Below are 20,899 nucleotides of genomic sequence, written 5' to 3'. Positions count from 1 at the left end.
TTATGCAAAAGCAGAAAGCCTCTTTAAAAGAGAACAGTATTAACATGAGGCACACCCATTTTTTTTTTGTCATGCTTGTTGGGTTTTATTATATTTTTAATTGATATCAAATACTCCATTGCTATGCTAACTTTATATTGTATTTAAACAAGTAAATTGCGTACTCAAATAAGGCATTTTAGGAGAAATGTCCAGGTATCTAAAGCTTCAGACTTACTGATATCAAAAAAGGTAAAACTCTCAATTATATAAGCATTTTCAATATTACCAATGACACAGACTGGCAACACTATTGCATCTCATCTGAGTATCAGAATGATCTGTAAAATTCCTGCACAGCAGCCCTTTGCATTTCCCCAATCAACCCCCCGCCCCCACCCCAAAAAACAGAACCCAAAACACCCCACCAAGAGCTGCTCAACAACAGACAGTATTTCAACAGTACCTCATGAATTTTTTTTAAGTGAAGAGGATGGACCACACCTACAAATCAGTCCACATTCAGAGCGGGCAAGATGGGCAAGCGCACAGAGGGAAAAGGACAATGTCATTGCAAAGGCACATAAACACCACCCTGGAAAACGAGGACACAGACATTTTGCCTCTGGACCTCAGCAGAGCTCCTGGGACAAAGCCAGACTTAGCCCATACATTCCACCACACTCGTCAAGTCCTCGGGTCTTATTTACAGATCGGTAGGATACAGAAAAACATAATATGGAATTGAGTTTTGCCAGGTTAATAATTATAAACATGTGCAGCTAAGTGGGTTTTGGGGAGGGTTGTTAGCGTGGGTTTTTTTAAACTCATCCTTCAGTTCTCTGTATGCAGAACACAGTGAAAATTTAATGTATGTATGAAACAAAGTATCTCACTACAGGAGATCACTCACAGAGCGCTTATGGAAATTAATGGTTACTCAGATCAGAATTTGAATAGGGCACAGTAAGACAGAATTATGATGAGAAACAAAATATTCATGACGTCTTTCAATACTGTTCGTTCTTTATTCTGGCTAAGGCAGAGACACTGACTAAAAATAAAGATAATGGTGCATATTTCTAAATGCAACAAATTAAGACTGCACTTACATTTCCTACATTTTATTTTACAGCTTTAAGCAAGAATTACTTTCCCTTATGCATAATTCCCTAGGTCTTTAAACAAGGGATAAATTGCACGATGATCAAATTATATCAAGACTGATCAGCAGAACCAGAGCCTTTAGACCTACCGCAAAAGCCTTTTCCCGTTTTACTAATGGATGTTAATTTGCTATTGCCATTCAAATCTGCACCTTTCTTCTGGCTTTTACAAATTGTTGCTGACAGCAATAAATGGCGAGACTTAAAAAATCATGGATCCTCTCAGCATTTTGAGAAGGAACGTTTTTAACAGGCTGATTCTTCTGCCAACTTCTCCCTCTCAAACTTGACCCTTTCTTCCCAATCTGTTACTGCTTCAGTCCTGGCTCCCTCTCCTCTGCAGCAGGCTCCGTGCTTCAAATTGCTTCTTTTCACCTATGCAGTTCTCATCCGTCAGGAGATTTAACACCTCACTACTGCCACGTGGGGAAGGTCATACTACTCCTCCCATTAACACACCCCCTCAGTTCCAGCAGTTTGCTCTCCCAAGACCCCCTTTGTGAGCTGATTCAATTTGCTAGCTGCTCCAACAGGCTTCTGCTGCAGAGCTGGCTCGTGGAGGAGCTCATCAAGCACAACGAGCACTCAAGATGGAAAGCAGAGAAGTGGCAGAACCACGATGACAGGAGTGCAGCTCCCCTCTTCGGGCAGTTCTGTTTTGTGATGCTGCATGCACAGCTTCATCTCCCCAGATTTCACTTCACTCTTAGTATTTTCCCCATAACTTCAAGTTTCAATTCCGTTGCCACCCAGTGCCAGTACTCCCACAGTTCCTATCTTGACTGATATCTCTTTTTCATGCCCAGCGTATCACACACAGCATGTTCTTCATCTGCTTTGGTCTCTGTGACCCAAGCTCAGTCTCTCACTTTACCCTCCCCTTGTTCTTTATTGAGCTGGTTCCTACTCTGCTGCTGCACACCATTCCCTTGCAGATAAAGTTCTCCCTCTCCTTCCTATGTTTCTTGAACCATCTTCCTGTTCAACATGGAGTCAAACCTTCAGAATAACTGCGTGTCAAAAACAGTCTTTACTGAACATGTGCAGAATTGTGACCTTTCCTCTATCATCCGAGGAAAGACTAAATTAAAAGAGATTTTAAACATGGAAAGCAGAACGTATGTCCTTAACACAAAACTCGTAGCTGTCACGTCACCACCATCTTTCAAGACCATAAACCAAGCACAGGAATGTGAGCTGGGAAGAGGAAAGATGCCTGCATGGGCAAAATAATGTGGGTTTTGTAGCCCCATTTTTGAAAATAACTGAACTCTTTCCTAAAAATATTCAGCATCAGCTACATATACAGTAAGTAAAAATTAATATTAAAGAGCTGAGGTTTGGGAAAAACATAGAAAAGTGAAGACAGAGAGACATGACCGCCAACATCAATAGATCTCTCTTATTAAAGTGTGTCATCTAAGTCGGCACCAACACATTAAAGAGAGGCACAGTCAGAAAGACCAAACTTGCAGCTCTCTTTCAGTACAGAAGGCTCCATTATTTCTGCTTTGCACGGAGTCTGTAGTGTGACTTTGTGCTTTATAACTAATTGCAACAGCAGAAGCAAATTAGAGCAGGTGATTGCGTGCACAGCTGTTATTTTGTAAAGCTGTTGGGAGGAATGAAGGATACGGGGAGTTTTTCTGCAACAAGCGTTATGCAAGACCACATCTGAAGCACAGTGGGTGTCCCCAAGTTGTCCCATTTTGCCACAAACAGACACACTCTGAAAATCTGGCTGTTACATTGAAAACAGTCCCAAGAAGTCAGTAATGAAAGGATGGAGACAAAGTGGGAACACTCAGCTACCAGAACCTGCTCTTTTGTAACTTCCCAAAGGCAAGACCCAGAACACAGCAGTGCCTCCTCATCGTAGGCCTTCAGTCCAAATGATCTGGACATACATAAAAGAAACTGATGTTACTCGAAGAAACAAGGCACACTGCTTTTGGACAAAAATTATCCTAGTAACAAGCATAGCTCTGTTCTGGAAAGTGAGGAACCATAAGAGGAAAAAATAAAAACTACCACTTGTGGTCTAAGCACATCAAAGCACTTCAGAAGCTATGAGTGGTACTCATACAACTGCTGAGATGGCTGAAAAAGATGACTTGGAGACGAGAAGACAGAGTCAGAAGTAAGTTATTTACCAAGACTATACAATGTCTGACACACATATAAATTCTGTATCTTGCTCAGACTATCGCGAAGTGTGGGAGGCCATTAAAATCATGGCCCTTCCAAGAGTAGAGGACACTGTTAAGTACGCCTCAAGTTAGTCATCTGGTAACTACCGATAGGTGTCAGCTACAGCAACAACTTAAGCAAAGAAGAATGTTTTTACTAGCTTAAAGCTAATAAATCATTTATGTTTTACTCAAATTGTTCTGAGGTTTTATTACTGCAATAAAACACAACAGTTTAAGCTGTGTTTTCAAATAAAAAGATGCATTTTTTTTTTCAACATACTGAAAAGCTTAATACAAAACACTGCTTTCACTCACACACTTAGACTGAAATTTTGCCATGCAATCAAATAGCAAAATGACATCAGAGGCCACCTATTATTTAACAAGCAGTACCCATGTACATAAACAGTGCCCTTTCCTTTCTTTAATAAGGCAACATGGCCATGAAAGGAGAAAGAAAAGGGAAGTGCTTCATGTAGACAGGTAAAGCAAGTTTAAAATTTCACAAGTAATCCCATAAACACAGCATTAAGTAATTCCCTTGTGAGTCACACACTCTTCATAACTGTCAAGAATTAAAGCCTCAAGAAGGGCCTTCACAAGATTTTTTTTTGATAAAGAGAATAAAATACAAATTGCTTAGCAACACTCAGCTCCTAAACCTAAGTTTACTTTACAGGATATATGACGTTATGAGAAAGGAGAGTACGTAATCACACAACTCAAGTCACATAGAAGCAAGCTGTATACATTTTTCAAAAATAATGCCAGCATCAGATCAGCTCTAAAAGTAACATAAACAGGCTTGTGTGCTCTCTCATTTACCTGTAGGTGGATACGGTTTGCTGCAATTACAGTACCATCCAAAGTATTTCAAGTTCTGCTCTGAGAGTCCATACCAGGTCAGAAGTAGCGATATACAAATACACAAAACTACTTAGCCCTCAACAGTCAGAGAGCTGTAGACCACATCCATGTTTGAGTGGACTGTTGAAGGAGCCAGAAGACATTTAGAATATGTACAGTATCCAGATTATTACCTATTATTGAGGGTATTCCAGCGCTTCATTAATACATTCAGTGGAGAGCCAACCTTAAAATAAATAATTAAATAATATCCTACACATTTTAGAAATATCAGAAACAAGATCTCCAATCACATTATGATAAAATCTCATAATCGCATGAAGGTAAGATCTGCAGATATGTGGCAGCCTATGCTTCCCAGTTTGGTTTACTTCAGGGAAAACAGTATCACAGCCTCCAGTCTACAAATTCTGTAGAGTTCCATCAGGATGCAATTCACATACTGTTTCCAATAGACATCTTGGGGAAAACAAAACTTGAATCCCCTGGGGACAGTTAAGTGCTTTGCTCTAGAGAGCACACCTGAAAAGAGACAGACCATAACCACATAGGACAAGCCCCTGCCCCATGACTGCCTCTGGCACTGGCTATGCTGTCACACCGCCTGTTTTGCTGTAACATCCCACTTCCCTGGTGAGGTACGCGTTGACATCCTGCTGCCTGTTCCACAGCAAGCTAAAGCAGGTAGTTCAGGAGAAAAGCCTAGGCACAAATCTTTGTTACAGCCTAACAGCCAATGCCGTATACAGAGGTTACACAACCTATGCCACACACTGTGCCTCCCATGCTTATTCCCATCCTTCAGGGCTATCTCAGCAAGCCCTGCCACATGTCTTTCCCCAGCTGAATCAGTTCCCACAGAAGCAGTTTCAAAGCGGTGCATTACACTATGATCACAACCATACATATAAGAGGCATTCTTGGAAATAACTGGCCAGCTAACTACTGGAAAGACTGCAGTTTAATTGCTTTACATTGCATGCTTCTGAAGGAACAAGCAGAAGGTCTGGACTCTGCCTCATGAGGCAGACGGGATCTGTAACCAGGCTGGACTTTTGCAGAAGTATCTTGACTAATCAGGTACCTGCATCGCAACTGCTACTGCCCACCCAGAGAATCATTTCTCATTCTTCAAACTTCTTGGGCAAGTGCTGGTCTACTGCTGGGAATTCTCTAGTCTTATCCCCCATGAATCCTGCTCCTAGTTCCCATGGTCTTGTCACCCACCACAAAGTAACCCAATACCAATTCCTCCAGTAATCGTACTCAAGCCTGGTACACTAGTTTCACGTGCCGTGGTCTAATCCCACTGCTTCCCAGGCTCAGTCCCTCTCTATTAGCTTCTTCATTCCCCTCTCCTGCAGTCCAGTTCCTTCACCACCAGGACGTACAGTCTGGTGTACGTCTGGTGGTACTCTTCTCTCTCGCAACCTCCTCCTCACCACGCAAGTGTTCGGCACCTAGACCTGTGCAACTTCAGTTTCACCATTCTTCTTCTCCACACCCAGTGCCACATCTAACCTCACCTTTTGGCTGCTCACTGTTTCCCAGGTTTCTTTTGCCACCTTCTATTTCTCCCACACTCGCTTCTAACCAAGGCTTCTGAAAATTATGGTCCACACAAAAGCAAGGAAATCTGGGAGGTCTTCTCCAGCCAAATTTAGGTTTCCCATCTAAATTACAAATAGCGTTAAAAAGGTTTGCCTGATTACCAAAATATTTTTTATTACATAAAAGAGATATTCTTCACTGCTAGCTCAATTCTCAGAAACAGTCTGAAGGATTTGGTTAGTGCTTTTTGTTTAAATTTTTAAATCCCAGCCTAACAAACCCAACTTTTCAGCCCAAATGAACATGTGGTGACTTCTGATAAGGGCTGAACTATTGAGAGCTGAACTGAATAATACAAACTGTCCTGCAAATGTACCAATCCCTCCTATACTTCTGAAAAATGCCACATTGTACAACATATATAATACTGAATATTGCTTAGATTGGCCTTAGAATTATTCCTGGTGTCACAACCCTGTCCCTTTTCTTCTGTTTACCTCTCCAAATTCCCACTTGTGCCAGCACTAATTCTTGTAAAACAGAACAGAAAGTTTTACTCTTACCATTTAACAAAGGAAGGGAGAAAAATACAATAAAAGGCGTGCAGTTTACTTTTTTAACAATCGCTATAAACATAGTATAACCTCAGGTTTTGTTTGCCCTCAGGACTAGATAGAACTTTTATATGTTTCACGTTTTCTGACAAGTCTTTTGAAGAACTGTCATATCCCCAGTCACCAAAGGTCTGCAGCAAGTTGTACAGCAATTGATGATCTAGCAAATTAAGACAAATTTTTATACTTTTATCAGCTCCCAGGCTGGGTTTATTTAGTGACAAATTCCCCTTATCAGAGATTTCAACCACGACATCATTCAGTCACACTCCAGTAGCTGAACCCAGCCAACTTGAGAACAGCTGTCCATTTAGTGGAGTCAGCTAAAAACAAACACCACAAAACCCTGAACGGTTGAGCTGAACGTACTACAGATGCTGTTAAAAAAGCAAGTCCTAATCATCACAGTGAAAAAAACCCAAAATAAAGCAGAAGAGAAACCAATGGATTTGGCATCAAGTATTTTACTGGAGTTTCAAGCATTTCTGCTATTCCTTCAAGAGCATCTACAGAATAACCATGATGGATCACACAACAGAGAACAGAATCTAGTTTTCCAGAGAGGCCTGAGCTCTGTACACTCAGTTCCATCACCCAATTAAAAAAATCTCAGGCTATATATAGCCTACTTTTGGGTTTTGGGTTTGTTTTGGTTGTGGTGTTGTTTTTTCTTTTAAGAGTGCATTAGATGACACATGCTAAAACACTAGAAATGACAAGGGTAAACAGCAAATATTAAAGATGCTTTGCTTTGGATTTAACACTGGTAATAAATTTGGGACATGCCTACACACCAAAAATGTGCAGTATAACACACTGGCATTTCTAGCAATAGCAATAATTCACTCAGCAAAAGCAACAGCAGCAGCAGAGATGCAGTAACACCTTGTGAAGCTCCTGCTAGCAGGTAAAAGTTCAAGCTCTATGGAAATTTTGGGAACATAGTTGACATGTACAGGCAGATGCCAATGCCACTGCATTACCACAATCTTATTCATAGCAATTACAACACAACCAGAACAGGTACGCCCCCTTCAAAAAAACACTTCGCTTGTGTCTGCTGTTTTGTCCTTTAAAAGCCACTTGCTACCAACTATTAGCGCACTGAGTTCAGCTACGCTTTGTCAACTGCATAAACCTGATTAATACTTAGAGGAAACGATAAAGAGCACACGCACTGCCTGAAGGGCTGCATGCTGAATTCAGTGTCATTTTTTAATCCATTATTGAGATATTATCTTTTAGACTGGATGTAGAAAAATCAATTAGAAGTACCATGCCTCTTCACTGAATTGGCTGAATTGTGATCATTATTTTATTCATAGAATTTTCAAACAGCATTAAGTTCATTTTACAGAACTCACTTCATAATCCTTTAACTGTGAGGTCAGCATGAACAGTCTAGTTAAACTTACCAAAGGCAAAGAGTATTCAATTCTAAGGCCTTATCATTCCCAGAAATAAGTATTTTCTGCAAGTATGTTAATGACACACAAACCTTTGGGGTAAAAACTGAAAATTAAGTTTCTTGCGCTTTACATTGAATTTTTGCCACCATGTATTGAACACAGATGAAGAGATCTATAAATTACAGACTGCCACTTGAACTGACGACTCTATAACATAAGGAGAAACGAAGAACAGTTTTGCTTAGATCTCTTCATAGTGTGATACACGACACAGATGATCAGTTTCCATGTACGACTTTTTTCATGTTTAAAACCCTGCATGTTCCAATGTAACACAGGCAAATCATATCCAACTTTCAGTGAATATTAAATTAAACTATGGTGGTTTAAACAAAACCTACTCTACTATTTATATAACAGCTTCTCTGATTATTTTTAGTGATTATTTAATAACTATGTCTATCTGCTGACTGTTTTTAGTGATTATTTGGTAACTATATCTGCAGCACCTTTGTTTTTGGCTTAGACAGTCCTGTATATTACCAAGCTAACATCAGTGGCTATCGACCTAGAAATCAATCAAAAGGAGTCTCCTGTTCTGCCTTCACCAATTGTTTTATTAGGCCCACACTGAGTAAAATCAACTGCAGACTGGGTTGTGTGCAAATGTTTTCCCAACTTAACTATAATGGATAGAAGCATGTTTCCATGCTCCAAGTACAGCAGTTTTTAGCAAAGCCTTATTGTAGATGCAGTTTTACCCATCAAAAGATATTTTTTTCTGAGGTAGCTTGTTTCATCTGGAGATCTGTGTTGAGCTATGCCAATAAAATAATAGATTTATTGATCCATGTTACATAGCAGTGTAACCTGCTGAAATAGATGCTGATGTCTGTCAAACCCATGCTATACCTAAAAGAAAATAATTTTTTTTTTTTTTTTACCATGGTATGTAAGTTTCCACGCCAGAAGAGGACTATACCACCTCCTCTTTTCAGACATATTCCTATCAATGCTAATGACAACTCCTCATCAAGATCACATGAAGTATTTAGCCTTTCTGTAAATCTCTAAATTTTTAGTTACTTTTTTCAGTACCATATGCAGAGCTGGGATTAACATGTTCTGTTTTCCACCTCTGCCCCAGATTCACTCAATACCCAAGGGGAAAGTCAATTTAAATATTTACAAGCTCAGTAGATTATTAATTATGATTAACATCACCACCTCCAGGGCTGAAATGTGGCAAAACGCCATGCATGTGAACACTGAAAACGTTCACAAATAGATTCAAGGCAAGGTGCGGCACCACCCAGCTTGGGGCAGCAGCTGGTCTCCACTGTTCCTCTCTGCAGGGAATGGCTGGGAAACAGGAACCTGCCTCCAGAGCCAGCAAAGGCTTCTTCAGAGGCTACTATGGGGAAGACTGATCAGTTAAAGCACCGATTACTGAAACAACAGCAGGAACCGCAAGTTCACAATATTTGTCTTCTATGCCAATTTACATAGCCGAACAGATCACAAGAAAACTTACATGAAACACCAGCTTTCTGGAAAGATGTATAAACATCCTTAAAATTTAAAATTCACTTCACATGTGTTTTCTAAAACAAGCTTCAGCTCAGTCTGTAGCATCAAACGCAGTAATTTTCAACAATCCTATTGCTTCAAAGTATCATAAAAAAACATACCTTATGAAATATACAGTGATTGCTGCTTTCAATTTACTTGCCAAATATAGTAAAAATCAACCGAATAATAACACAAATAGACACTAAAAATACATATGCTTCATAGCTGGCAAAAAAGGTCAGTATCTGATAACACAGGACCAAACAAGTTCTGACTGCCATTCCCAAATCTGTTACATAGCCTTTTCTACATCAGAAAAATCATGCTGCTTTAAATAAAATTAGTGTAGGTAGTTTAATAGAAGCCCTAGTATACATAACACAAAATTGTACCACTGTCCCACCCCCCATTCCCCCGAAAGAAAATAAACTGCCTCCGTCGGAATAAGGCATTTTTAAAGAGTGGTGAAATCCTTGCTCTTAAGTACTAAAACCCACCAAATGTAATTACCTGTCAAAAATATGCATCTGTAACTGTCTGTTCTAATGACACACACTAACTGCAAATTTCTGTGACATACATTTGTGTATCTTTTAGAAGTTTTCAAAGTCTGACTGAAACAGCATATTAAAATCTTACTTACAAAAAAGGGATTTAAAAAGAACTAGCAACCAAAAGAAGACAAACCACAATAGAAAACTGTAAGACAGTTTTATCATAAAATAAACAAAATATCATAACACTGTAGCACACAAAAGGAGTGCTGCAGGTAACAACTGATGAAACTTCTCCATTGTTTTTTGGTAGACTATACAGATTTTGGCATATATCAAGATACATTTATGATAGTCATTGTCAGAAAATTAGTTCTTAATTATATTTGTTGAGGAACTTGGATTTCAACCTACATCTTAGTATGTCAGTCACATTAATTTACTGAACCATCTAGGCAACAAAGCAAGAACTCCACATATTCGTCACTTCTTCTTTCAGATGGAAAGTTGCATTTCATTTCCTCCAACAACTTTTAAAATCCTTTGCAAAACATGACTGATAAAAAAAAACACCTGAGCCCCAGTGGTATAAATTGTACAAATTTTGGAGAACTGCAACCCCAAATTTCAGGATTAAAACTTCAGAAGCATGACCTGTGAAAGACCTCTGCATCTAAGATTAGCAAGTGGTCAGCACAAAGAACACTTACAGAATTTGTAAAGATTAAAACATCTAAAGAAGAAGAAAAGCTAAAACCACTAGACTGATATAATCCAAGGAGTTTCTGGGTAAACCTATTCAGTCAGTGGCGTTTTTTTTCCCCCAAGCTCTTAAATTTTTAGTCCATTCTATCAATTAAAAAAATCCCAGCAAATATGAAAAGTTCTTTAGGCTGTCTTAAAAGAACAGCATCTCCTTTGAAGCCACCACAATTGAAAACGAAAAGTGGAGGGTGTAACATTATACTTGTCTTTGAATCCAGTTTGAAAAAAAAAAAAAGGAGGTATTTTAGGTTTTGTACAGATTAGCATTATGCTTTTACATAGCATTTGGTTCACAATATTGAAATCTACTGGAGTTAGATTATTACAAACATGGTAAAATATATGCCATGGTAATTATCTTACATCAGGCAATACTAAATTAATACACTCAATATTAAGTATGTGAAAATATTGTATTGGACAGAGGAAAACAATAACCAAGAATTATGGACTTCCATAGGAACATTATAGAAAAACACTACTGATACCATGAAATAAGAAAGTTTAATTGCTGGCATGTTTAGTATTCAATGTAATTCATGCTAATAAAAATCAGTGAAAATTTATTTTCCTTGCAACATCCAAAAAAAATCTGCACCTTGGCTGGTGATGCTCATATTTAAAAAACACACCTGGACAGGCTAGAAACATTAAAGTAGCAATAAGCCTAATTACCAAGGCAAGTTAAATGCTAAATTTCACAAAAGTTATTATAAAAAAATATAAAATTATAGCTTCGAACTCTTAGGTGTAACTCCTATTTTTAAAAGTTAGGTATGGTTTTAAAGAGAAGTGATATTCTTGAAGAATTCTTGCTTTTTTTTTTTGTGAAAAAGAAAAGCCACAATTTTTGTCACTGTAATAGCTCTTTTTTCCACAAGTGTCAAGTTGACATCATATGTTGTGTTTTTAAAAACCACATAGCCAGCTCAAGCTCTGGTAGTATCAGAGATCTATGTTCAGTCTCAAAAGTTCCTTCTGCCAGATGTCTGTATTCTAGGACAAAGCCCAGTTACTCATTATACAGAAGCCCCGGGATCCTACTCAGACTGTAAAACAGGAAGTAAACTTCATGTGTGGACTTAAGCTAGATCATAGAAACACGTAAAATTTTCATACTACAGAGGACAAAAATTAAACAAAAATACATTTTATCTATACATAACTATATGAGTGAAGAGTTTTTTGCTGTGAGCAAACGTACAAAACAACTAACCTGAAACTAAATTTATTTTCCTTGAAATAATTTTCAGTTTGGTCCAAACTTGCATTCTGATTTGGAATGTCAAACCTTACCACCGAGCACTCGCTCCCCACTCTTCCTCTACAGAAGCCATCTGGCCCCTTCCCACCTGACGCAAGCAGCCATCACTCATCCTTTTCTTTCCTTGTGTGCCTCCAGAGACCAAAATAGCCAGTCTAAAAAAGCTCAGTTCCTTTTGAGCAAGCAGGAGAATAAAGAAGGCAGTGTGCAAATGAGAAATCTGTTCCTACTAGTTGCAGAGCTGCCCCTTCCACTGCTCTGAAGGAGAGGACAGCACCTACTCCTATGAAAACGCGTGTACCCCAGAAGCTAAAATAGTGCATCTCTGCACACTTATGCAAGGTCTTTCCCAGCGCTGTGCTTCGTGCTGGGCTATAGCTGGCAAGAATCATTAAGCCATTCCCCGCTTCCTCCAGGAAAGACAGCAGCCTTGATGGAAGCAAGCCAGGGATTGCCTACAAGGTCATACTGTAGATTAATCTGTAACACCAAGGATTGTAAATCATCTTTTAAAGAAATTTTATACTTGCATTAATTGCTTAAGGTTTATATTTCTACATACCTTCCCAGCACTGAAAACAAATGGACAAATGACAAATTATTAACAATTAAGGGCACATCAATGAGGATGAAGTGACTTATGCCCCACTTCAATTATTATTGAACAACTGCATGATTTAATTCCGCACACAGAAGACAATGCCAAATTTGATTATATAAAACTAAACATAATATTTTCTCTACTAATGTTTTTTTTAAACTGGGATACGTACCACATTAATTCATGCTATTAAACGTTCACTATACTTATTCAGATTTACATTATCACTCTTACAGAAACTGGTGAGCGCTTTTTCTTTATTTCTTTATTATTATAAAATTGTGTGTTTATTAAATTATTAGTTGCTATTTTTTGTCAGGATGGTATGCCAAGCTGCTTCTGGAAGAAACTGGGACATGTTCATTATCTGTACTTTTGTTTACTTAGTATTACAGAAGCTACACAAGATAAAAATACCAAACCATGTTCTCTATTTAAATACATCTTATTTACTTACCAAAGGTAATACTACTTGCAGGTACTGAACTGCCTGCTCCTAAACATTGTGATCTCATGTTTTTGAACTGGTAGACCTCAGTCTCCCATGCATACTTGGAATTCATAGATTAGACAAGAAAAAGAGATGCCTTCTGCTTATTCAATGCACAACTAATAATAAACGACACTAAGAACCCTAGTTTTATTTCCCAAATATTTTTGGTCAGATATATTTTGTTTAAGTGTTGACTTTGTTTTTTACCTTCTAATAAATTACTTTATTCACTGAAGCCACTGTACCTTGTATATATTTTTCCACAAATTCTTCCCTACCAGTTCAAAATTGTCACAGCACTTTATTGATGAAAACTAAACAAATAATTTTTCCTAGTACACTATCCTCTAGTAACAGGGCAGAATAAACTATAATCTCTTTGGATATATTTGAGCCAAGTCTTGCATGAGCCTACTTACTGGATCACCACTCCCCACTTGGGCATTTATATATATCCCTCCCCATCCCACTTCCCAGCAGCTGTCCCAGGTAAACAGTCATTCCCCATTTCCTACTGCAGCCAAAAGCGAAATTGGAAGCAGGGAGCGCGGGATCCGTGCTGTTACTCAGCTCCAGAGAGGAAGGCTTGCCGTTGCTGCTGTCAACATCAAAGGCTCATTCACTCTACTATAACTTCACAGCTTCAACCACATTTGTATTCGCTGATGTCAAGCCCAAAAAGTGAAGGATGGCTGGGATGGGAAGGATAAGCATGGACAGGAAAGGAGTCATACCCTTCCTTTTTCTACTATCAACATGCATCTTTACCTTTCTACTTTCAGCCATGGCAGGCAGAAGATGTAATTGTTATTTGGACAATCACCTCTCAATGCCACCATGTCTGGAGATTCAGCCTAAGTGTAAGCTTCTCACAGGCTACTTTCAGCCCAACTGTAGGCTCATTTGATATATTTTCTTATTTTTTTGAGCAACAATTTGAAAACTATGGTCCACAAGGCTCATGCAAGCAGTAGAACGAGCTGGGATATTCTTTAGATGAAAATCTGAAGCAGGCACATGGCAAACCATGACTAGTTTTAAAGGTAGTGAATCATTTGCCAATTCAAAATAATGAGATACATCAGCACAGAGAAAATCTTAGTATATTAAACTAGACGTACAATACACTGAAGATAAATGTCATACTATACTTTATTTTGACATTTTGAGGCCAGCTACATGACATCAAGCTTTACAGAAGGAAAGTAGATTTGCATTTGTTGGTAGTTACTGCTAAACAGCAGCATCTTCCATATTAGTCTAAAACCAGCTTGTAAGAAACAGCAGCTTTTACTCAGAAAACATTCAAGCCTTTTCTGTAAGAAAATACACCTAAAACATATTAGAGAAGTGCCTAAAGGGTACAACTGAGATCAGAACCCCAAAGTGTTAGATATAAAGTGCGTATATGCACATCAGTTTGGTTTAGCTACATTTACAGAACTAAGCCATGCAGCTCTGAAGCTGTATAACTACAATAATATCTGGGGGTTTACAGTGAAATCCTTTCTTTTGGGAAAAGAAAAAAACCAAACCAAAACATAAAACATGCCCTCTCACCCCTGAATACACTTTAACTAAGACAGAATAATGCCAGAGTTGCACCTGCAGTATTAAAATTTTGAGGCAGCTATTCCTATCTTCTATTTCAGATGTGGGAAGACTAAAGAACACGACTTGTTTTCTCACAGAAACAAAAACCCTGGAACAGCAAATGTAAGGTTCCCTGCTTCTTCGTAATAAACACCCTATTTTTGACCTAGCTACCTAGCATTACAGCAGTAGGTTTAGTAAATTTCAAACACTTAGAAATAGTAAGCACTCAAAACTACAGAAGTCTGGAAGCTTTTTTTTTTTAATTTCTATTTTACTTCTCTGTAGAAAAGAGCCCCTCAACAGTATGTGTTGCACTGACTGCATGATGATACTATATATGGAGTGTACTAAAATGAACTGAAGAAGCTGTTCAGCATCATTCATCTGAAGCTGTATGCAACACCTCAAATGACATCCAACCCGAAACCTAAGGGATTAAGCTTGCTAATAAATTCACATCCATTACAATCCTGCATCACATCCAACAGAGCCTTAACGTCAGCCTTGAATGGGTACATTATAGCAATGCTGAACATCCACGGTAAGTGCTTCAAGCGCTTTCCAGATGAGAAATAGGTATAAGAATGTAATTATGGCTGTTTTGCTGTGCTGGAACAAAAGACTTACACAAATCCATCTGGTTTATGGCACTGATACAAAGGCCTTAGCCTATTATTTTTATTCCTCATTAAGGATCACCATTAACCTCAGGGACAGTGGGGCAGGGGGTGGAAATCCAAACCACACTGTTCCCATGAACAGATACTTTCAAATATTGACACGGATTGCTAGCATTTTCTTTGCTGTTTGTTTTAACATACCTAAGCGCTCAAAAGTAACACCTGCTTATTTACTCACACATCACACGCTGATGTACGGTCACACATACTTTCTAAACAATGTCATTATGCAGCATCCTTAGAACTTGTTAAACATACTAGACACAGAAAAATGACAACAGTGCTAAGACTTTTCCATTTTTTTAATGATGTGACCTCTAGGTGAAGGCAAACAAGGGATAACCTGTTTGTTAAGAGTTCATGCAAAGGCCTGAGTTGATACAAATCCCGGTTGGTGTCAAGGCCTTCACCTATTTTATTGTATTACTATTCCTCATTAAGGATGACCATTAACCTCAGGGACACCGGGGTTGGGGGCACAAATCCAAGCCACACCGTTCCCATGAATGGATACTCAAATTATCCACATGGATCGCCAGCATTTTCTTTGCCGTTGGTTTTAACACGCCTAAGCGCTCAAAAGTAAGGTCTGCTTATTTCCTATGGCCACACACGCCTTCAAAACAACGTCATGAGGCAGAAAACGCAGCATCCTTAGAACTTGTTAAACACACCAGACACATAAAAATGACAATAACGCGGAGTTTTCCGGTTTTTTTAAGGTGCGGCCTCTAGGTGAAGGCAAACGAGGGACAACCTGGTCGTTGAGGGACAACCAGGCCTGTCCCCAGCACGGGCACCCACCCCCCGCCCCGCCAGTCCCGGAAGAGGCTTCCCCCTCACCGGGGCCGGCGGGGGCCCAGAAAGCAGACTCCTCTGTCCCCGTCCCCGTCCCCGTCCCCGCCGGCCGGCACTAACCGTGGGGGTCCCGCTCGGCCTCCTCAGGCGCCGGGCGCCGCCTCGCGCCCCATCCCGCCTCACGCCGCCCGGCTGGCAAGGACGACCGGGGGAGCGGCGCGAGCTGCCCCAGCGCGCAGGCGCCGCCGCCGGGCTCGCTGCGCGGGTGCGGGTGGGGGCGTTGGTCTGCGCATGCGCAAAGGCGGGAGGGTGGAGGGCATCCCTGCGCGCAGTGCATGATGGGCGTTGTAGTTCTTTCGGATAGGCCAACCGGAAACGGGTGGCCGGCCGGCTTCCGGCCGCCGGACTACAACTCCCAGCGGCGGGCGCGCCGGGAGGGGGACGGTTGGAGCTGTTGTTCGCTTGTTCCCTCGGCTGACCCCCATTTTGAAGTCCCTCAGGCCCAGGGAGGCCGGGCGTGAGGGGAGCTGGCTTTAGCGGCCACTCCTGCTTCGGGGAGGTGGGGAAACACCGGTAACGGAGCTCTGTAAAGTCTCCTGCGGCCGCGGAGGGCAGCTATGGCGGGGGGGTGGGGTGGGGTTGGAACTAGATGATCTTTAAGGGCCCTTCCAACTCTAACCGGTCTGTGACCCAACTGCCCTTCTGGGCAGATCTACAAGGAAATATAAGCGTTAGCAGTAATTAAAGCAGCATATGACTAAGTCCACTGTGAAAAAAAATTTGTGACAGTGGGCAGTCAGCGAACATCAAAAGCCATCAATGGCAGCGCCAAAGCTGACAGGACTCTATAGGTGTTTGCATCTGGCCTGCCTTCTGAATAATGTCGCTACCAGCTTCTACATTCGCAGCTCACACAGGAGCAGCCTTTGACTTCATCTTGCATAACGAATCTGACCTTGAATCACCTTTGCCACTCTGGAATACAAGAAAACGGAGAATTGCTCTGGATGCGACTTGGGGGGGACCTGTGCCAAGAAACACATCTCCATCTCAACTTGCATCCTGTTTACAGTGATGTTAAAAGGAATTTTGTATTCTCTGTCTCTTACAATGCAAGTTTCTGTTAAGTTAAGCACCTGCATAACTTGAATCCTTTTCAGGATTCCTCATCAGCAAGGGAATTTGTTTCAGTAAGAAGCAGGCCGATTCATTCCCACAGCCTCAAACATAATCCCTGAGCTAGTGGACACATTAATACTGTGGCAGCATGCCACCTGCTTCATTTATTCACTTGAGATTCAATGCTGCTTAGTCCCTGTCAAATGGGCTCTTTGTGCAACCTCCTGCGGTAATGTAAAAAGGTCCCCCACAGGAATTTGTGCTATTCAGTAGAAAATACAAAAGGGAGGGTTGTAAACACTCTGATTAGTGTTGGAGCACAGAGATATTGTCTCCACAGCATATTACATAACCGCACAACTTCCAATTTACCTCCTCTCCTCCAGAAGAAACAGCTTAACAGCAAGGGCTTACTGGTTTATTTAACTTAACATCGCAGCTAATGTTGCTTGTTTGTTTTTTTTTTTTTTGTTATACAAAGCTTACTTCTGCCAAAAGAAGAGATAAAGGTTTAGTCACATCCCGTAGTAATTCGAGATTGCCTGTGAGCATCTCCACTTGAAGCGACAGTAGCCAGAGGCTCTCAACTCTGAAGAATAAGTATCATCAGAAGTTGTTGCCAACACTAGTTCACGCACAATGGGCCCATCAGCTAATGAACCCAGAATGAATCTTCTCCCACTTTTTGAAGACAAACAAGTGATTGTGTGCAGTGCTGACTATACCAATGTGAAACTATGCCATGTGAAACACATATCTTGGATGACTTCTGACTTAAAAAACTCGTGGTCTAAGGCCTACTTACACAGACCTACTTATACCCTCCATGCCTGACATTTCACTCTGTAAATTTTTACTGCTTTATGGACAAAGTTAAGCAAGGATTCTGAGGTGACCGGCTCTCTGCTTTGAAATTCAGTCTTGTTGATGTACCTGAGCCTCATAAACATGATAAAATAATAATGGAGGGGAGCTTTAGAAAGCATTTTGTCGGGAAAAAAAAAAAGGTGGTGGTGGGGAGGAAGGCAGAGCTGCATTGATGAATGAATAATTCCTTCCCCTTCCCTCTCAGTTTTACTACTACTTCAAGAAAGCCCATTCTGGTGTTGAGTTTGTCTTGGAGAGATGGGAGTCTACATGGGCTGTACTATTCTGGGATAGCTTGAGACACACTATCTAATTCTCATTAGCAATAAAGGAATACACAGCAGTCATAAAGAGGTACATGAAAGAAACCAGTTGGCCACACACGAAAACAAACGTGTGAAGCAATGAGAGTGTGAATATACAAGGGAAAGCCTAGAAGAAGTAAATTAGTTAATGCCTTCAGGGGAAAAAAAGTATGTTTTTTGTAAGAAGTACCACACAGCAAGACAAGAGAGCCAAAAGAGCTGTGTGACACTGAACTCTGCCTGTACAACTCCCACGAGCATTACTATGGAGTCACACCATTCCAACATCGTTGCAGTAAGAAGGAAATTTAAAGCAATGGAGAGAATATAAAAAAACTTGGGTCTTGGCAGCCTTACATCTTAGACAGATTTGTCTGAAAGGGATTTGCTTTGTTCCTTGCAATGTTTTGCATCTAAGTATGTTTTCCAATGTGAGTAGCACAAATTTTAATGATGTCCTGCTTGGTGAAAGACGTCATGCCAAAAGCATGTGGCAAATCTTGGTACAGGTGTTTGTTTTGCAAAACCCAACAGTCGTTACTATCTGCAAACTGTTAGGTTATGCGATTGATGCCCTTCTCCATGAGCACGAAGGAGCACAGCAGCACAGTGGCAGGTGGGGGAACCCCAATGCAGCACCCAGAGAAACAAGCCCCTCCCAGGGCTGTCCCATGACAGCCATCACTGTGAGTTATGGGGGTTACCGCCTACAGGAGTATGGGTCTCCTGGGACGGAGGGAAAGAGCATTTTGGGATGGCACAAGACTTATTAGAGGATTTTTAGCAGAAGGACTAAAAGCAGGGAAAGGGAGGGATCAAGATTTTTTGGGGAGGAACAAAGGTGGAGAAAAAGAGGGATAAGAAGATAAAAGGGGCTGGTCAGCTGCAAACAGGTTGCCAGTCAGTACACTTGTCTGGCCATGCCCTGCAGATAACATCACCATGGTCTGTCCTGTCTCCTCATTAAACTCTTCTCCTGGGCAAGGGGGTCTCTGCTGTGTGTGTGGAGGTGTAAGTGCCACCCACTGGAGAGGGGATCATGAGTCACAGGGGCCTGTACGTCTCAGGTGCCTGCGGCTGGAGAGACCGGAGCATATGTGTGGGTCTGTGTGTCACTGCACGATCACCAGCAAACATCAAGCCAGACCAGCCAGCCAGGAGGATGGGAGGCTTGGGAGCCAGTAGCCATAATTTTGGGATGGATACTGGAGAGACCATAGATATGTTATTAGAGATACAAGCAAATGTTCTTATATTTATTTCTAAAGTACTAGGTGTGAAATACATTAAATGTACTAAAAGCAAGCCAGGAACCCCAAGGAATGATAGGAAAGCAATGTCACATTATGGCCACTGTACTCACTCTCTCTGTACGGTGTCAATGCTTCTGAAATTTAGGACTAACAAGTGCCTGTGGGGAAAAAAAAACAAAAACACACAAACAAACAAAAAACAAACCACCGAAAACCAAACCCCAAAGCAACTAAACAAAACTACTTTTAGAGAAATAATAACAAAAGGCCTTCAACCCCTTCTCAGTCAGAACCCCAACAGACTAGTAGGGATTTATGTAATGTCTTCTTATATGAATTCCCTTTTTTGCTTCCCTTTAAGTTCAGTGATTTACAACTCTGTCCTGAAGGACAGTGATAAAACTGGCTGATGCTTTACCTGGAGAAGATTTCTAGCCAGAAAAGTTTTTTAAGTATTTATTTTAAGTATTCTAAAGCACTTGTGTAGGCAACGGTTTGCTGGTATCCAGACACAGGTGAAATAAGAGACCCCAAAATAAATGATGATTTTCCTTGTAAAATGAGCAAGACTAAATAAACAACTTTCCAAAATTGTTAGATTCGTCAGAAAGAGCATTTTGACTATTAATACAATTTTATGTTATTCATTTATGTAAAGGAAAAAACCTCGAAACTACAACTTTAGTTTTGGAAAAAAAACAGCTGAAGAGTTAATTCTCTGTATTATTCCATCTGTCTAGATCAGTAACTTTTATGATATGCTCCCTGGTACATTTGCCCTGAGAAAATCTTGAGAAAGAAACCACACAAACCAGTAATTTTTTTTTTTTTATTAAAATACCTCTTAAAACACTCATGGTAATAAAATACACTGGATGTTGCTGTATGGCATTTGCATACACGCAACGCTTACAGCGAACTCTTAGGCAGTATCAGGCATTACACAAAATAAGGCAAGCCCCAGAAGGAGCGCATCCTCCCTACCCACTCTCGGGCCATTACACAGACAACTGTGTTTACATGTCTGTGCCGTTCCCCACATCGTTTCCTGGACAGCTGTTCGGCCGGTCCCCCCTTCCCTCCCGCTCCCCACCCTTGCTCTTCCATCGACTTGACCTCACACAGTGAAATTCTGGTGATGTAAATGGAGACTTTTTCACAGATCCATGGGGCAGCAGGTGCCTGACCAGAACCATCAGCCCTGTTTTTCCCCCAAGAAGATTCTGAACTACCATAATGTTTCCAATAATTTCACATGGCAAGAATCTGGACCATGCTAATGACCTGCAGCAAAGCTTACCGTACGTCTCCTGT

General features: G+C 40.6%; 1 protein-coding gene across 1 annotated transcript in view; it reads right to left on the bottom strand.

The window, feature by feature from the left end:
- The window catches only part of RALBP1 (ralA binding protein 1), a 34,730-nt gene extending 18,422 nt beyond the window's left edge, over positions 1 to 16,308 (bottom strand). The window contains exon 1 of the mRNA XM_074146269.1: positions 16,162 to 16,308. The gene's annotated coding sequence lies outside the window, so the exon portion shown is untranslated. The remainder of the gene's footprint in view (positions 1 to 16,161) is intronic.
- Between the last annotated feature and the right edge of the window lie 4,591 nt (positions 16,309 to 20,899).

This window comes from Numenius arquata, chromosome 4, assembly GCF_964106895.1.
Source record: "Numenius arquata chromosome 4, bNumArq3.hap1.1, whole genome shotgun sequence".
Lineage (NCBI taxonomy): Eukaryota > Metazoa > Chordata > Aves > Charadriiformes > Scolopacidae > Numenius > Numenius arquata.
Note: the sequence above shows the minus strand (reverse complement) of the source record. Positions and strands in the feature narration are given on the sequence as shown.